We start from the raw sequence: 16,627 nt of genomic DNA on the forward strand, positions 1-16,627 counted from the left end.
CCTTCCACATGCATCTTTCAACTTGTTGCACCTCTTCTGTAGGAACCTGCGATTATTATTAATTATCCTAATGAGGTGAAAAAAAAACTCTTCAGAAGATTGTGGGAAGATCCACATGCAGAAACAGTTTTTGAATGTTTTTACATAAACAACTTCAAGGTGTCTGTTGTGGTTGGGAAAAGACAGGTGTCAGTTTTCTTGGTCTAGCCCTTTCTTTTTTCTCTGCTTAGTCTTAGACTTTCTGTAGCCATATAATATGTTCAAAATTCCAAAGAAGATTTAACACAAATATAATTTGCATGCTGTGGGGGAAGGGGAAACAGTATAAAGAGAGAAATACCTTTTGAGAACTGAGGCAAGGAAATGTAAGCTGATAAACATGACTCTTTCTTGCACTCCCCCTCCCAATTCCTTCCCAATGGGAGTTGTTTGGATAACTTGCCCCTTTCTAAATTCTTCCTTTCTCTTTCTGCACCCCTTCCCCTTTTCTCTCTCTTGTCAAGTCCACTTCATAAATGGTAGCAGCTGGAGATCTTTTTAGTGGCATTCAGGGATTACTGCCCTTCAGGATTTTAATAAGCCCCGATGCTTGAAATGCCTATAAGTGCGCTCTCTCTGAGACAATTACCATTCAGAACCAGGAATTGAGGGCCCTTCAGCAGCCCAGATGGTTGAGGAACTGCACATGGGCAGATAGTGTTCTGAGAACAACAGATCACTGGAGCAAAGAAGATGGGGAGGGGAAATGAGGAGAGGCCTGGCAAAGAAAGGAATGGGAGAGAGGGGAGTGAAGCACCCTACAGCTATAAAATATGAATTTACTCATCCTCTTGTATTTAGTCTTTAAATTTTTGAAATCTATGGGAAGATTTCTTGGGGAAGTAAGCTGATTTATTTCCTTAAGCAGTGCATAAACTGTGTGTTGGAGTCTAGAAATGTTAAAATTGCATTGCTTTTAATTAACATGGTCTTAGCTAAATATGTAGCTAGCACAAGAGGGAAATAGTCTCCGGGGGCTCATAAGAAGAATTACGTTCTTAATGATTTCTGACCTGCTCTGAAGATCTAAGAGTAGGAAAATGGCATTTCATTCACATAAGAAACATTTAAAATGCAGTAAGATTTAACTTCTGTTTTCACCCAGGAAACTTCACAACTCTACTCCGTGCCCCAAAACCAAAGCCCTTAGGAGAAAATATCAACCAACTTGGGATCCGTGCAAAGTATCAAGATCTCTTTTTAATTTGTGTGATTCTTTTGGAAGAAGCGGTTTACATTTTGCAAGTTCACCTAATATAATGTATCTTGTCAGAGCTCCACACTGGTCACTTCTGATAGTCATTCTGGCAGTACAGAACCACAGATAAAATATAGAGAGTGTCTTATTAATTGAACAGCTGTTCTCCGTCTGGATAGACGTACATTACATTTTTAATCCCATGACTTTATCTTCCTGTAAAAACCCATTTGCGCCTCTGTAGATTAAAGTTTATAATTGATACACTTAGCTACGGAAGACCTTTGGCTTTTATGGTATGTCCTTTGTGTGTGTGTGTGTAAAATAAAAACTGATATGCATTTATATATTGTACAAGACAGTGAAGGAACATTACCTGAAGAGATGGAATCAGTGTGGTTATAGAGTAAGTAGTGTATATTTTAAGCATTGTTCCTAAATTTACAGAGTTATGGTTAAGATTCACTCAGATGGTCTGCTTGCATACATTGCTGTCCGCATCATTAGAACACTCTGGCCTTTGACACATGCAGTCTTTTAGCCTTGTTTTGGGTACCAATAGGTAAATACTGGATTGCATTTGCAAGCTTACTTTTGATAATGCTGTGTATACTTTTATAAACTTGCTTTCTTAGAATCTGCCTGGCATTGCTTTTAGAAATAGTTCACTTACTATTTCTAATGGAAGCCTTTATCCAGTGTTTTATGCAAAAAAATAAAAACTACTACTGTGTAAAATACATGTGTCTTTGAACCAAGTGTTTCAAGTGATTGTTGATCAGCAGCTAAATTGTATAGTTACTTTATAAAACAGTAGTTTAATAAATGATAGCTTTAGGATACAAAGTTGTATACTTCTTGGCAACATTATTTAAGAATTCATAAATTAAGCTTTGAATAGTTTTCTTTTGTTTCCCTGCTCTTGATAGATTTTAATCTACTCAGCAATCATGCCACTCCTTTAGCATTTAATGGCAGTTTCCACAATTCTCCTGTGTCATCATTTGCCTTTAAATGTAGTTTTATTTTAGTTTGCCTCAGTGGCTAAGAAGACATTGGCTACAAAGATGCAATACAGTAAAATACCTAGTTTACCTGCAGATAACGTTTCATTAGCTTTTTAAAAATGACAAGCACACAGTTGTTGGAATATGTTAATGGGAAACAGGAATATTAGATTTTTTAAAATGTACTTCATATACACCTTATCAGTCAACCTTCTTAAAGTAAGTAAAACATTACCAAATCTGGAAGTACTAAATAAGAATAAAATGCTGTATTTGGCTGCTATAAAAGTTGTGATATTACCTATAAAGTGGATGTTTCATATTAACTTTGAACATTATCAGTTTCTCACATTCTGTTTTGTTTTCTTCTGTTACTGTAGTTGGCAACTTCTTATGAATAAAATAGAGGATAATAGCTTGCAGGGAAAGATGGATTTATTTTGTCCGGTGAGTCTGTCACACACTTCATATCAGATTTGTTTTGTATAAAACTGAATATTTGGACTAACTGTGAAAAATACTCAGTAGAACAAGCTTCCTCGGGAGGTGGTGGGCTCGTCTTCCCTGGAGGTTTTTAAACAGAGGCTAGATGGCCATCTGACAGCAATGTGGATCCTGTGAATTTAGGTGGAGGTATTCGTGAGTTTCCTGCATTGTGCAGGGGGTTGGACTAGATGACCCTGGGATCCCTTACAACCCTATGATTCTATGAAATAGACTGCATACTTTAGTTAGTATGTGTTTAAAGCAATCTCTTCTCCCCTTAACTACAACCAGAATGCTTCAGAAGAATGATTATGCTATCTTTTAGTAAGTATAAGGGCTTGTAATGAGGCTGTCACATTTGGTAAATTATTTGTGTCCTCCTAAATTTGTGTTTTTTTTAACTCTGGATCTAACACAGCTGAATTTAGGGTGGTGGAAGAGAGGGAAGAGTCCATTTCTGAACAAAATGTATATGTAGGAAAGCAAAACAAGCCCTCTCATTCTAGCACTTATCAGCCATATTTGTATCTAATATTTGTTCTAAGCTTCACAGAAAAGTTTCTGAGGTAACGGAATACTGAGAAGGCACTATTGGTGACATATTCTACTTCCCTTACTTAAACATGGTTCTGTGAAATTTGTTCTTTTCATTATGAAAGGTTTTGTTTGATTATCACCATTTTGTATTACTATGGGAGTGAATTGAGTTTTAGCTGTCGTTTGTCGAATAGTATATAGAACTGACAGTTGTGACAAACCTGTTGGACTCTGGAAGCTGAGCCGCAATTTTTTTTTCATTCTAAATACCTTGATCTGAAAGGACTTTATATAACTCAGTTATATTAAAGTTTGTTGCAATTGTCAGATATCTCTAATTCTTATGGTTTCTGTTGGCAAGTTCAAGTTTTATATGGTTCTAGTGTTGTAGAGAAGCAGTAAAAGGACAAACAGAATCCACTTTTTTTGAATTAAACATAAATACTGGTGGAAGAAATTGCATGTTTCACCATCAATGAAAAAAATATTGACTAAACAGCATAGCTGGGAGTCTGTGTATGTATGGGACTAAAGTTGTCATGTGCAGGTAACAAACCAAAATGTAGTCTGTTCTTTTAGATTACATCACATATAAAATAGAAATTATTTAAATTTGTCTTATTGGAAAAGGATAAACAATAAAGGCATCTGTTGATACCTGCCTTTATTGTGAAATGCTAATTTTGTTCAAGACATTTTTAAATAGCATTGATTTCTTTAGCGCCTTACTTAAATAATCTCTCTTTTTTTTTAAAGTACTGATTAATTAATGTTGGTTGCATGCATTGTTTTTGGACTTCATTCCAGTTGTTAGTAGACCATGTTTTTGCAGCCTCATCTCTTAAATGCATTGGCTCATACCAACAACACTAAAAATAAATGGAGCTTGCATTGGCAGAAACATTGTGTATCAGAGCCTTAATTATGTTTTATTTAGTTATTATTTATATAGTTATTAGGTAAATTGCAGTAAAAATATTTTAAAGCACCTACACATCATTTCCTCAAAATTTGCCACAATTCCCTGGTGATCTTGGCTTTGTCAGATTATTAGTCTGCGATGGAGGAGATAAAGCATTTCCTTGTATTGAATTTGAGCACGCTCTGTGCTTTGGGCAGAATTAAATATTAAAGGCTGCTTGCGATCTTACAGACAAGCAGGGCAAGCAGACTTTTGCACGCACAGGGATAGGGGGAAAATCCCAGTAAAGCAAGGTAGAGGCATTGGTGGATTCCCAGATGTAGGTGACTTGTTCATTTCTTTGGAAATAAATTCTTCCTAATGTGTGTCTGGAAATGTAGTGTGTGAGAGACATAGGAACATATCTGAAATTGTTTTAAAAGGATATGGTCCATTGGCTTTTTGCTTTGGGTCATCATTGTATTGTTCCAATCAATGCATTTGTTAGTGCTGTTCACATTTACTTTGTAGACTTGCTGTGCAATCCTAAACAGATTTTCACCCTTTCAGCCCATTGAATTCAGGATGTACCTCTCTTTAGAGTTAAAGTAGAACTTTCTCCTTTGTAAGCGCATGTAGTGGTATTGCTAACAGTGAGCTGTTGCTTGCTTGTGATCACCCATTGGAACTGCTATGGGAATTACGAACACTCTTTCAAGAGGTGTGTGTATTTCATGTCTAATAAAGTTCAGAAACATTGTATTTTCTGTAACGTAAATGAAAAGTTACGTAAAATGAGTTATGTCCACACCATTGTGACACTGAGGACAGCTTTTCCTTGCCTTAACAATGGTTGGTCCTGGGGGGCAGGAGGAAAAAGCCACCCTTGTTCAAGCAGTAGAAAAGTAGAAGTGTGTGGGTGTATCACTCATATGCTCTCCCTGCACTGCTTGCTGTTGATGCCTCTCTCCCTGCCCCCTTCTTCATCATCACAAAAGAGCCAACTTAAGGAGAATCTCACTTGGCCTTCTGCAGTCCCTTCAGCAATAGTGAAACAACTGCTAAAGATAGAAACCTCTCTAAAAACAAAGGGGAGGAGTGCTGGAGCTTAGCGTCATCATTTCAAGGTGGTGCTAAGCTCCCCCTTCGCTGAATTGTGGGCATAGCTTTCACCCAGAAGCTCTGTCTGCAGATGGTGCAATTCCTTTAAGTTAGGGTAAAAGAGCCTTTTCTTCTGGCTTAAGAGGAGCTCCATGAGCTGTGCTCATAAAGAGCATGTATCATATAGAAGCTCCCAAATAGTGTTGTATGCCACCTGAGGAAAAAGTTCTGTGTGGAGATAAGCCAGTATCTCCTATTACAGAAGGCAGAAAGATGTAGGGTAAAAGAAGTTTCACATACAAACTTATTGTGTGTTTGACGCAGCAGGCTTCTGTACTTCAGAAGGTTTTATATAAACGACAACAGTGGCCATATACAACTTTATTGTGGAGTGTTTATCCTTGGCACTCCTGGTTGACTATAGTCACCTTGTTCATAGGCTGTCTCTTGAATCCTTTCATCCCATGGGTGACTGGCTTTTCAAATTTGGTCTTATCAGTCATTCCCTCTATATGGAGTTTAATGGAAATGCATTTATATTACTTAATTAAAAACTTTGCCTTTACTGAACCTTCTCACTATGTGGCTGTCTATTACCTAAGGCTTAAAAACCATGATAATTACTACGTCTATAAAGCGCCTCTCATTACAACACATAAATGTGTTGAATTAAAGAGACTGCTATGAGGGGGATTGTTTGCTGTATTCCAGCCAGCATAAAGTAAAATTTTTAGATAAAAACTAAGCATTGCACCTAGTGGAATGTGTACATTATATGAGAAAAGTAATATTCGGTTCTCTAGCTGTTGATAGAGGAGCCATGTAAAGGCATGAGTTTCAGTGCAGAAGTATCTTTGTGTGTGTACATGCCCAGCCCCATAGCCAGGATTTGAAGAATTGGGGGGGCCTGATTTTTTTTCAGGGGGCACATAGTGGTCCCAACCTCCATGACCTTCTCTCCTACTACCGCTGAGGAGGAAAGCTGCCAGCTCGCTGCCATACAGCCTCCCCCTCCCCACAGTTGCCTCAAGGTGATCCCTTTTCACCCCTCTTCCAGCAGCTCTGGTGGGGAGCCACTCAGAGGTTTAGATATGTGCCGCCTGGTCTCCTGCCCTTACCTGTAGCATGATCCAGCTAGACAAGCCTGGCGGAACAAGGTGGGGGGGGGGGTGGAAGGTGGCACCAAGTCGCAGCTGACTTCTTGGGTTACAGTTCTGATTCGGATTTCTTGTCAGAGGGCAAGCTGAGGCTGCCCAAGCGCAGCTCTCACCTTTGCTCGGGTAGCCAGCAAGACCAGGCCAGAAAACCCCTGCAGCCCCAGACTGCAGCCGGGATCTCCACTTGTGTGCGCCACCCTACCCTGCCCTGTCTGGCAGAGAAAGCCTGCAATGGAGCCATCCGCTCCCTGCCCCTGCCGCCTCACTTGAGGGCCAGAACGGCCTCTTCTTGCAGGCGCCCTCTAGCACAATGTCAGCCCAACGCGGAGCTTAACTTTCTGTCTCGAGCGCTGAAAGTGCCCCATTTTTTCTGCTTGCTGAGGGGTCAGAGATTTCTTCCAACCCCTAAGGAAGCAGAAGCAACATGGAGCTTAACTTTCAATCCTGGGTGCTGAAAGTGCCCCGTTTCTGCTTGCTGAGGGGTCAGAGATTTCTTCCAGCCCCTAAGGAAGCAGAAGCAACACGGACCTTAGCTTTCAGTCCTGGGCGCTGAAAGTGCCCCGTTGTTTTTGCTTGCTGAGGGGTCAGAGATTTCTTCCAGCCCCTAAGGAAGCAGAAGCAACACGGACCTTAGCTTTCAGTCCTGGGCGCTGAAAGTGCCCCGTTGTTTTTGCTTGCTGAGGGGTCAGAGATTTCTTCCAGCCCCTAAGGAAGCAAAAGCAACACGGACCTTAGCTTTCAGTCTTGGGTGCTGAAAGTGCCCTGTTGTTTCTGCTTGCGGAGGGGTCAGAGATTTCTTCCAGCCCCTAAGGAAGCAGAAGCAACACGGACCTTAGCTTTCAGTCCTGGGCGCTGAAAATGCCCCGTTGTTTCTGCTTGCTGAGGGGTCAGAGATTTCTTCCAGCCCCTAAGGAAGCAGAAGCAACACGGACCTTAGCTTTCAGTCCTGGGCGCTGAAAGTGCCCCGTTGTTTCTGCTTGCTGAGGGGTCAGAGATTTCTTCCAGCCCCTAAGGAAGCAGAAGCAACACGGACCTTAGCTTTCAGTCCTGGGCGCTGAAAGTGCCCCATTGTTTCTGCTTGCTGAGGGGTCAGAGATTTTTCCAGCCCCTAAGCAAGCAGAAGCAACAAGGAGCTTAACTTTCAGTCAGGGGCGCTGAAAGTGCCCTGTTGTTTCTGCTTGCTGAGGGGTCAGAGAATTCTTCCGGCCCCTAAGCAAGCAGAAGCAACTGTGTATGATCAGGTCCCCTAAGCAAGCAGAAGCAGCGGTGTATGATGATGCAGAATGGAGAAGGATGCAGCCGAGGCACTGGAGGCTGGTTAGGGGCCCCAAGTCCTGGGGCCCTGCCTAGCAGGGAACTATATTTAAATGGATTCACAGAATTGAGCTAGTATTCTTGGTGGCAAGTAAGACCTCTGATTCAGTTAAAAGTATGTAAAACCATAAGAAATCTTGTGTATTCTCTGAGTTAAGACAAACTCCTCAGTGTTCTAAAATATATGATATGAACTTTAACTATGTAGGAAAAACTGTTGTAAGACAGTCATAATGAACTAAAGGTATAATAGAGTTCCCCTATTTATTAAAGATACAGCTTGAATATAAGAGATTATATTAACTCTTCAGTAACAAGTGGTTAGCTTGGAAACATTTTGGAAAACAGCAGCATGAGTTTTTTGTTGTTGACTGTGGCTACCCTGATCGGCTACACCATATGGATGTCATTAACTAAGCTGGCTGTTTAAAGCTGCTACTGTCTCTCCATTTGAAACTTCCATGGTTAAATTCCAGGATTTTTTTAAAATTAAACAATGCTTCTTATCCCTTTCAGATCCATCATTTTTGGGATAAATCCAGTGTTCTTCGATAATATTCCTTCCTTCTCTTTAACCCATTCATGTGCACACCATATAGGAAGTGGCATTTCCTGCCCTGCAGTATCCTGTTCAGTACAAATGTATTGAAGCATGTGCTATACTTTTTGAAATGGAAACATTCCATTTGCTATGTCACATTATTAGCGGATTTCAAAAGCAAACAGAGTGTAATTTAAATCTCTCTCTCTCAAGTGCACTTCATTATAAAAATCTCTCAGTTGCTTTAGAACAACTCAAGCAGTAGCTGTCCTTCATTTCTTATGATAAGCTATTAGTATTGAAAATGCTGAATCATAACCTGGTGTGTGTTTTTTATGAAAATTTGTATATGTTTCCAAAACTAATCCCACATTTATTTCAAGCTTGTTCTTCTGTTTTCTTTTGTCTGAGCAAGGCTGGATTTTGAGCCTTTCTCTTACAATTTTAAAGGTGGTTTTACACAACTAATCCTTGGCAGGATGAGATCTCTCTTTGATTCTCATATTTAAAACAAATGAGAGACTTATTCAGAGTTGGAAGCTATAGCTTTATATCCAAGTATGATTGCAAGAATGTTCTGAGGGGACCAATATGGGGCTTAGGAATTATTGTTAAGGGTGTTCTTAACACTTTTTCTTCAAACTATGTTTATCTCTGTGCTGAGAAAGGACTGTGTTTTAAAATATTGTCTAACAATGATTTTTAGCAACTCTCTTGATTGTTTTCCCTTTTCAGATGAGTTATCATGGAGGTCCAGCAGTTTTGTGTTTGGGAATTTACTGCAGGATGTGCAAATAGAGTTTGTAATAGTTGGTTATTTCGAAGTCCAGTATAATTTAATCTTTTTTTAGAACTCAGTGCTAATGAATTTAACTTTATAAAAACAACCCAGCTTTCACTTTCGTCAGGTCAATCATTTGCAGAGACCTTAAGGGCTAAATCATACACCAGCCATGCCACCATTAAAATGGGGAGCTCTCTTTACATTTAGTAGACTAGGCCTTCTCTAGCAGTGTGCTGCACAATAGCTTTGTATCAATGGTGAAAGAAACATGGCACGCAGATGTTTAAATTATTTACACTCATAATCGGCCTTTATGTTACATTGCTGAGCCAGGCGTCAGTTATTCTAGTGCATAATTGATGGTGCTCAGAAGTGGAAAAGTTAGAAAAGCGGAAGTAATGTGATGCAAAAGTGCAGTGAGGCAGCTCCACTTGGTCTAGTGTATTGAGGCAGAGAGGTCTAAGGCACAACAGGATAGCGTGTGCATGCCCACTAAGGTAAAGACATCAGACATAACTGGTCTTGACTTTGGCATGTTATTGAGAGTTATATTTAGAGAGTGAAGGGCTAACAGAGTCAGCACTCCTGATTCCCCCCCTGCTAAGTCATATGACTAATGGAAAATTCAGAAAGTTGTAGGAATCTTATCACCAAAAGTCTTTCAAATAGTACTGGAAATAAATGCTTCCAGGCAGAACAAGGTCTGTTATCAGACTATTTAGACTGAGTGATAACTGGAAACATAGCAAGTTAATTTGCATAATCTCCTTGTGCTTCTGTTGTAAGCTATATAACGTAACAGGTCAGTTCTTGCAAAAAAACTTCAAGAACAAGCTCAGTATCCCTGGTGGTTTGGCTAGAGTTAGACTTCTACTTAGTCATTAGTTTCACTGATGATTTTTTAAAAGCTAATAATTAAGGGCATTAAGAGCACATACATTTTTGTTATCATCATTGAAAATTGCTACACATTTAGATATATGAGCATCCTTTTAAATGAAATGTAGCTTCTTCAAGAAGAAAAATGAGTAGTACTCAAAACTATTCTTCTAGTGAATTATTTTAAACATTTTATTGAAAATAAAGTTGAGGTGTATCTAATGTACAGATTTTTTTTTCATGGTTAGCTAGTTCTTGAGTGAGACTTGTCAGGCTTTGGCAACTATTTTTGAGGTATCTTCTAGCATATATTCTGCTTTACAGATTTATTCAGGAAATCCTGATATTATACAAAATAGTCATACATAATTTTTTAAATGTTCATGTGGAAAGCATACTAGGTTTGAATACCAAAGTAGGAAGTAAGATGGGTGCTGTAATGGAGGCAACAGGTAAGGGAAGAAATAAGATCTGTATTGAAGTTCTATCATCCACATTGCAGACCTGGAATTGATTTCTGCAATATATCTGTCATTCATTACTAAGAGTTTAATCCAGTGCACCCTTACATCCTTCTAAGTCCATTGAAGGCAGTTGGCTTAGAAGGGTATACCCTGCTTAGAATCAAACTACAAGAGAGCAGGCTTCTTCAGAATTCTACTGAGGTCTGTTCAGTAGAGCATACTCCAAGGAAAGTGTTCTTAAACTGAAGTATACCTATCTCAGGTGTAGTGATAAACAGAGCTAATTAATAAGACACACTCAACTCTTGTGAAAACAAAGTTGCCACAAAACATTTTTGTGATTAAAATGCTTATGTAATGCGTAACGCAGAATAGAAATACTTAAGAGGTCCTTTAAAAATTTTCATTATAATATATTTATGAATTTAGTTAGAACTGCTTGATAAAAGAACAGTTAGCAAATCATTATGCATTTATGTACAATATATGAAAGGGCATGAAAGTAGTAAACGACCTCAGACTATTAGCTCTATGTCTGGTTGGATTACCTATTTACGCAGAGGTAATAGTGATACAGGCATTTGCATACTAAATACTCCCTCTGTGACAATTCTTCAGGTGATAAAGTAGCTAATAACTTTTATTATTTTCTGTACTGTGAAAATGAATGCTTTGTCCTCCATTCATCGAGAAGAATAATGCAGAGATCCCAAATCAACTCATCCTTGTGCTTTAATAATCCTGTCTCATTAACATTTCCTATATTAATTCTGCAAAGTAAAACAAACAAACAAAACCCAACAGAGAACAATGAAAGATGAATAAAGGAAATAATACACAGATTATTATGATAGTAAAAGTGACAGAAAAAGGTATGAAATGATATTTCATACAGAAAAGGCAACCTCGTAACAATTAATGAAGCAGCACAAATCCTTTCAGCTTCTCCAATGGTGGTGCTATAAAATATCTTAATAAGCTATTTTTTTTAAAAGAATCTCTGTCCTGTTTTGAAGCAGTGGCTGTTGTAATATCCCATGCCACAAAGATAACCCATCCTCCTAGACCGTTAGAATTCTGAAGCTACACATTTGATGGTAACTTATTTACTAATTTGCTGTTTTTCATTCTGAGGCCACAGTTGTAAGCAGACTTCACAGGAAGTAAGTCTTATTAAGCTCAGTGGAACTTACTTATGTGAAATACAAAACATTTCATTGAGGACAAATGATAAGAAGCCAAGAAATAAAATCTTGTATGTGAACACTGGAAGTTTGCAAACATGGCTTATCCATCAAACTGAAAATTGACTCCCAATTGAGTGCATTACTGCCAGTTGTGTTAATGACCAGTCTAGTAGAATCTGCTTATGCTGTAGCAGTATTCCATACTGCTCCTGTTTTGTGTCTAACTGGAGGAATTATCATTAAATAAAAATTTAAAGTATTGGCTTAGGATCTTCTCTATTTCAGATTATCATTCAAGGGTGAAAGACTCCTAAAAGGATTCACAACTATAAGTTGTATTTTTTTCTGAACCCTTGTAGCCAGTTTTTTGCTAATATTTGCTTTATTGTATAAAGTGAAATTTCATCTCTTAAGTGGCATAGGTGACAACATGAGCAGGGGTAGAATTCTAGAGCTCCTTTGCATATTAGGCCACACCTCCTGATGTAGCCAATCCTCCAAGAGCTTTCAAGGCTCTTTTTTGTAAGCTCTTTGAGGATTGGTTACATCGGGGGTGTGGCCTAATATGCAAAGGAGCTCCTGCTAGAATTCTGCCCCTGACCATGAGGCATGTCACAGTTCTGTCCTCTCCCCATTTATGTGCGTCTTGGTAGTGAACTAGAACACTATAAAACCTTGAATGATGTGATTTGAATTCTTCTCAGAGTGTCATGGGTTTCTTCCTTTAAGTTAACAAACATAATCATGTAACATAACTTTGGTGAGATAGTGGAGTTCTGATTTTTTGAAAACTGAGTGTTTTCAGTAAGTTATTATTTGTTGGTTAAGAAATCAATGATTGCAATAAAATTAATATTATATAGGTCTGAAATCACCAGAAATCTAAATAATATGAAGCATACGTTAAGCATTTATAGTTTCCAGGTAACTGTTTTCTCTTGTGATTCTCTAGCTCAGCAGAAATGGAAAAGAACCAGCCATTTCAAATGTAATTTTATACATGGAGATCAGTGGCATTGTTGCAGGAAATGGCTGCCTGATCATGCAGTCACAGTGAGAATGTTTGCAGCACACTTCAGATGATTATACTCTATTTTATAAACAGAAATTGATCTCTATGTAACTATTAAATCGGTAACTATTAAAACATCCCTTTTATTCTTTATCTTTTATTCTTTATTATGCATTTATGGGTTTAAGATTTGTTGGTTTTATTGAGACCAATGCTGACTTTATTATCTTGTTAGCCATTAAAGTTTTGTGTAGTTGTTTCCTAATCTGTTGTACACAAATAGAAGATGTGATATTTTATATTAAAACCTGGTTAGTGTGTAAAGCATAAAGATAAATTCCAGAGCAATTTTTGTGTAGACTGGGTTCTTTTATTGGTTTTAATATTGTACAGTCATGTTGACAGCTAAATGTTGGTTTCAATGTGGTAAATCTAGGTTTAAATCAGCTAAGAGATCTACTGGTGGCCTTAGGCCACTGTGTCTCAGCCTCCATTTCCTCATATGGGATTATGGGCAATGTTACTTATTTATGATTATCCTGACTTACTATAAGAACTCAGGGTGGTATATATATAAAGTTCTTCTCCCACTGAGGTGGAGGCCATTTCTGTAGGTTATTCTCACCCATCCTTTAGGGAGGCAGGAAATACTTTTTTCAACTGCCTGTTGGTGCCCTCAGAATGACCCTCTCTTCAGTTCTATTCCTGCCTCAGTAGGGAGTAGCAACGGTGATCAGGCTTAGCCTTTAACTTGAAAATTTTCCATTCTTTCTATTTTCCTTGGTATTTCTGTGTTTTTTTTTATATTTTACCACTTTTCTCCTCTGTCTCCCTCTCTCTCTGCCTTCAGAGACTGATGGGGGATTGACTTTTTTGCACTTCCAGAGTGTTCCTGCCTAATATTTTTCTCTCAACCAGATGGCAGAGGTGGAACATTCAGATGCCTTTCTGACTGACGGAGAGTCAGAGGCACCTACAGCTGCAATTGCTGCATCTTTTTTTAGGTGGGGCCGACTTGCCTTCACAGCTTGATCATGCCATCTGTCCCAATGGAGCCCAGCAGTCTGCAACAGTGGCAGCTGTTTGCTGGAAGAGCATACCAGTCCTTCAGGGCTGTCGATGGCTAGCGGTGGTCATTTTGGAAGCTTGGACTCCGTGTCCATTCCATCCCCTTCAGGCCATCTGACCCTAGCAATTGCTGATGGCAGCAGAAGGTGCCTGTTCAGCATACCAGACAGAGCAGGGTTGTCACAGAGCCATCCTCCTCAGTGGTGTAAAGTACCTAATTCTGGGAATTTTTTCTTTAGTCCTCCAGGGGTGATGTGGACGTTCTGCAGAGCCATGCAGGAGGAGATGACTTCCTTTTGATACAAGGTGGCACTTTTACAGGGCTCTGAGCAACCTCCTCACACTTCTTAGCCCCTCAGCACTTCTGGGCCCCTGAGGCACTTAGGAAGGCTGTTAGCCATAGATAGTGATACAGAAGCCCTGGAGCAGAACTAGGTTTCTGACTTTGAGTCTGGTGAACAGGAGGAGGAGGAAGAAGTTCAGGTGCCATTATTAATAGGGCTGTAACAACCTTGATTTTCATGCTTACCTTCCATAGGCTGAAGAGCGTAAGGCTTCTCATGGAAAGGTTTAAAGACTAAGGATAGAAATTTCCCTTGTCGTGACCAGGATTGGGTTCTTTACCTGAATTTTATGTACATCTTAGGGTGGAATGGGACAAATGGGCAGTTTCCAGATTTGTCAAAAGGCTTTATGTTCTTCTAATTGCTCTCCTCTTTCCTTCAAGGTCGGGGACAAAGGGTGGCAATCAGGGGTCATCCCAGAGACACTGGCTTAATTGTGGTGTTCCTCAGGTGGCGGTGCTCCCCCCGATGTTGTTTAACATCTATATGCGCCCCCTTGCCCAGATTGCTTGGAGGTATGGGCTGGGTTGCCATCAGTATGCTGATGACACCCAGCTCTATCTACTGATGGATGGCCGGTCTGCCTGTGCCCCAGAAAATCTGGACCTGGTGTTGCAAGCAGTAGCAGGATGGCTTAGACTGAGCTGACTGAAGCTGAATGATGAAGACAGAGGTCCTTTGCCTAGGTCGTGGTGGCCTAGGTCGGGAAATTTCCCTACCAGCTTTTGATGGTGCACTGCTGACAATGGTGTCCAAGTTCAGAAGCTTGGGGGTGCTATTGGAGCCTTATTTGACAATGGAGGCCCAGATAGCAGCCACTGCTAAATTAATCTTTTTCCATCTTAGGTGGGTGAGACAACTGGTCCTCTTTCTTGAGCTCGACGACCTGGCAACCGTGATCCATGCTACGGTCAACTCAAGACTGGACTACTGTAATGCCCTCTACATGGGGCTGCCCTTGTTACGAATCCAGAAACTGTAGCTGGCGCAGAACATGGCAGCCAGGCTGATATTGGGACTCTCCAGGTGGGAGCACATACAGCCGGAGCTGCGGGAACTGCACTGGCTGCCAGTAGTATACCAGATTCACTATAAGGTGCTGATCATTACCTTTAAAGCCCTATATGGCTGAGGACCTGTCTACCTTAGGGACTGTCTCTCCCCAGACGTTCCCCAGAGGGTACTTAGATCTGGCACGCAAAATCTATTATCTATCCCCGGGCCGAGGGAGGCAAGATTGAAATCCACCGAAGAAAGTCTTCTTGATTGCTGCCCCCCCATTGGTGGAATCAACTTGCCCAGTTCCACAAGGCCTGCAAGACAATGCTATTTCGGCTAGCTTATAACTGATTCTGGATCCACCGATATAGTATCAAAAAGGACATCTAATAAGTACTGAACGCTATCGGAAATGAAATGACATCAAATGATATCAGCACTATATTGTTTTAACTGTCTTGTTTAATTAATTGTTGCACTTATGAATTGTCTATTTGTAATACTGTTGTTGTTTTATTGTAATTTTATTGATTGTGAGCCACTCTGAGCCTGCCTTGGCAGGGAGGGTGGGATATAAATCTAATCTAAATCTAATTATGCTTATGAGTTATTATAGGTCTCCCTAGTTGATGGTCCATGGCAACATTGCAGTTACAGACCTGCTTCCTGAGGATGTTCAAGGGCTCCATTCATGGCACTTTGGATAAGAAGGCTGAAGTGGTCCTCATGAAGATCCCTGAGTCCTTCACCCTGATGGTTAGAACTTACACTATAAGCTCCATCACATCTGGAGCAACAATCGTCTGGGGCTGCAAGGTCATCCTGTTGTCACTGGACAATAGTCACCGTCTTCTTCAAGGCAGTAGCTGGGGGTTGAGGGCTTGCTTCTTTCTTGCTGATTCTTTGTTAGATAGTCTAATTTTCGTTTCCACCATTATGGCTAGGAGGTTGAGTGCCTGGCCGCAGATATACTTCCCAAATCCATTGTCTCTACCTAACCATTACTGGGTGCTCTTTTCCTTGGTGACTGCCTTGGTAGGACTGTAAAGACATATGATGAGAAACAGGCCATGCCCTGCATGTTGTTCCACTAGATGGGGAAATCACCCCTTTGTACTCAGCACTACTTGGGAAAATTCTAGTCTTTTTTTCAAAGAGGGACTGTTTCAAAATTCTGCAAGTGAAGTTTCAATAGGTCCATCAGGGCAGCTTGAATCCATGCCTAAGCAGGCATGACTGCATGTCCCTTCTTTTTGGTCTGGAGGTTTTCTCTAGCAGACTTGTGGATCCTGGATGTCATTGCCTGCAGTTAAACCTAGAATCCACAAACTCCCATTGGAATGACTTGTTCAGTCTCTGGTGTCTAAGGTCTACATCCAGTGACTCATAGCTCCTTGGCCCTTTGGCTAAGATCAGGTGTAGTATCTGTTCTTATCAGTCTAATATCTGATGTGTCCCCTATTGAGGAATATATATACCTATATATAGTAAATAGATTTTTGGAACTGGGAGATGGAATAGGGGTTGCTTCATCCACTCCATGCATTCGTCTGGTTTTGCAGTACCTCCAGGAAAAATCCTGATCTGTTTCCAAGAGGAATTGTGCTCA

General features: G+C 40.1%; 1 protein-coding gene and 1 pseudogene across 2 annotated transcripts in view; both read left to right on the forward strand.

Annotated features, from left to right (window-relative positions):
- EFNA5 (ephrin A5) overlaps positions 1-16,627 on the forward strand; it is a 397,946-nt gene that overhangs the window by 38,660 nt on the left and 342,659 nt on the right. The window lies entirely within an intron of this gene.
- On the forward strand, positions 16,405-16,605 carry LOC132570624 (U2 spliceosomal RNA; annotated as a pseudogene).

The sequence above is a fragment of the Heteronotia binoei genome, chromosome 4 (genome assembly GCF_032191835.1).
Source record: "Heteronotia binoei isolate CCM8104 ecotype False Entrance Well chromosome 4, APGP_CSIRO_Hbin_v1, whole genome shotgun sequence".
NCBI lineage: Eukaryota > Metazoa > Chordata > Lepidosauria > Squamata > Gekkonidae > Heteronotia > Heteronotia binoei.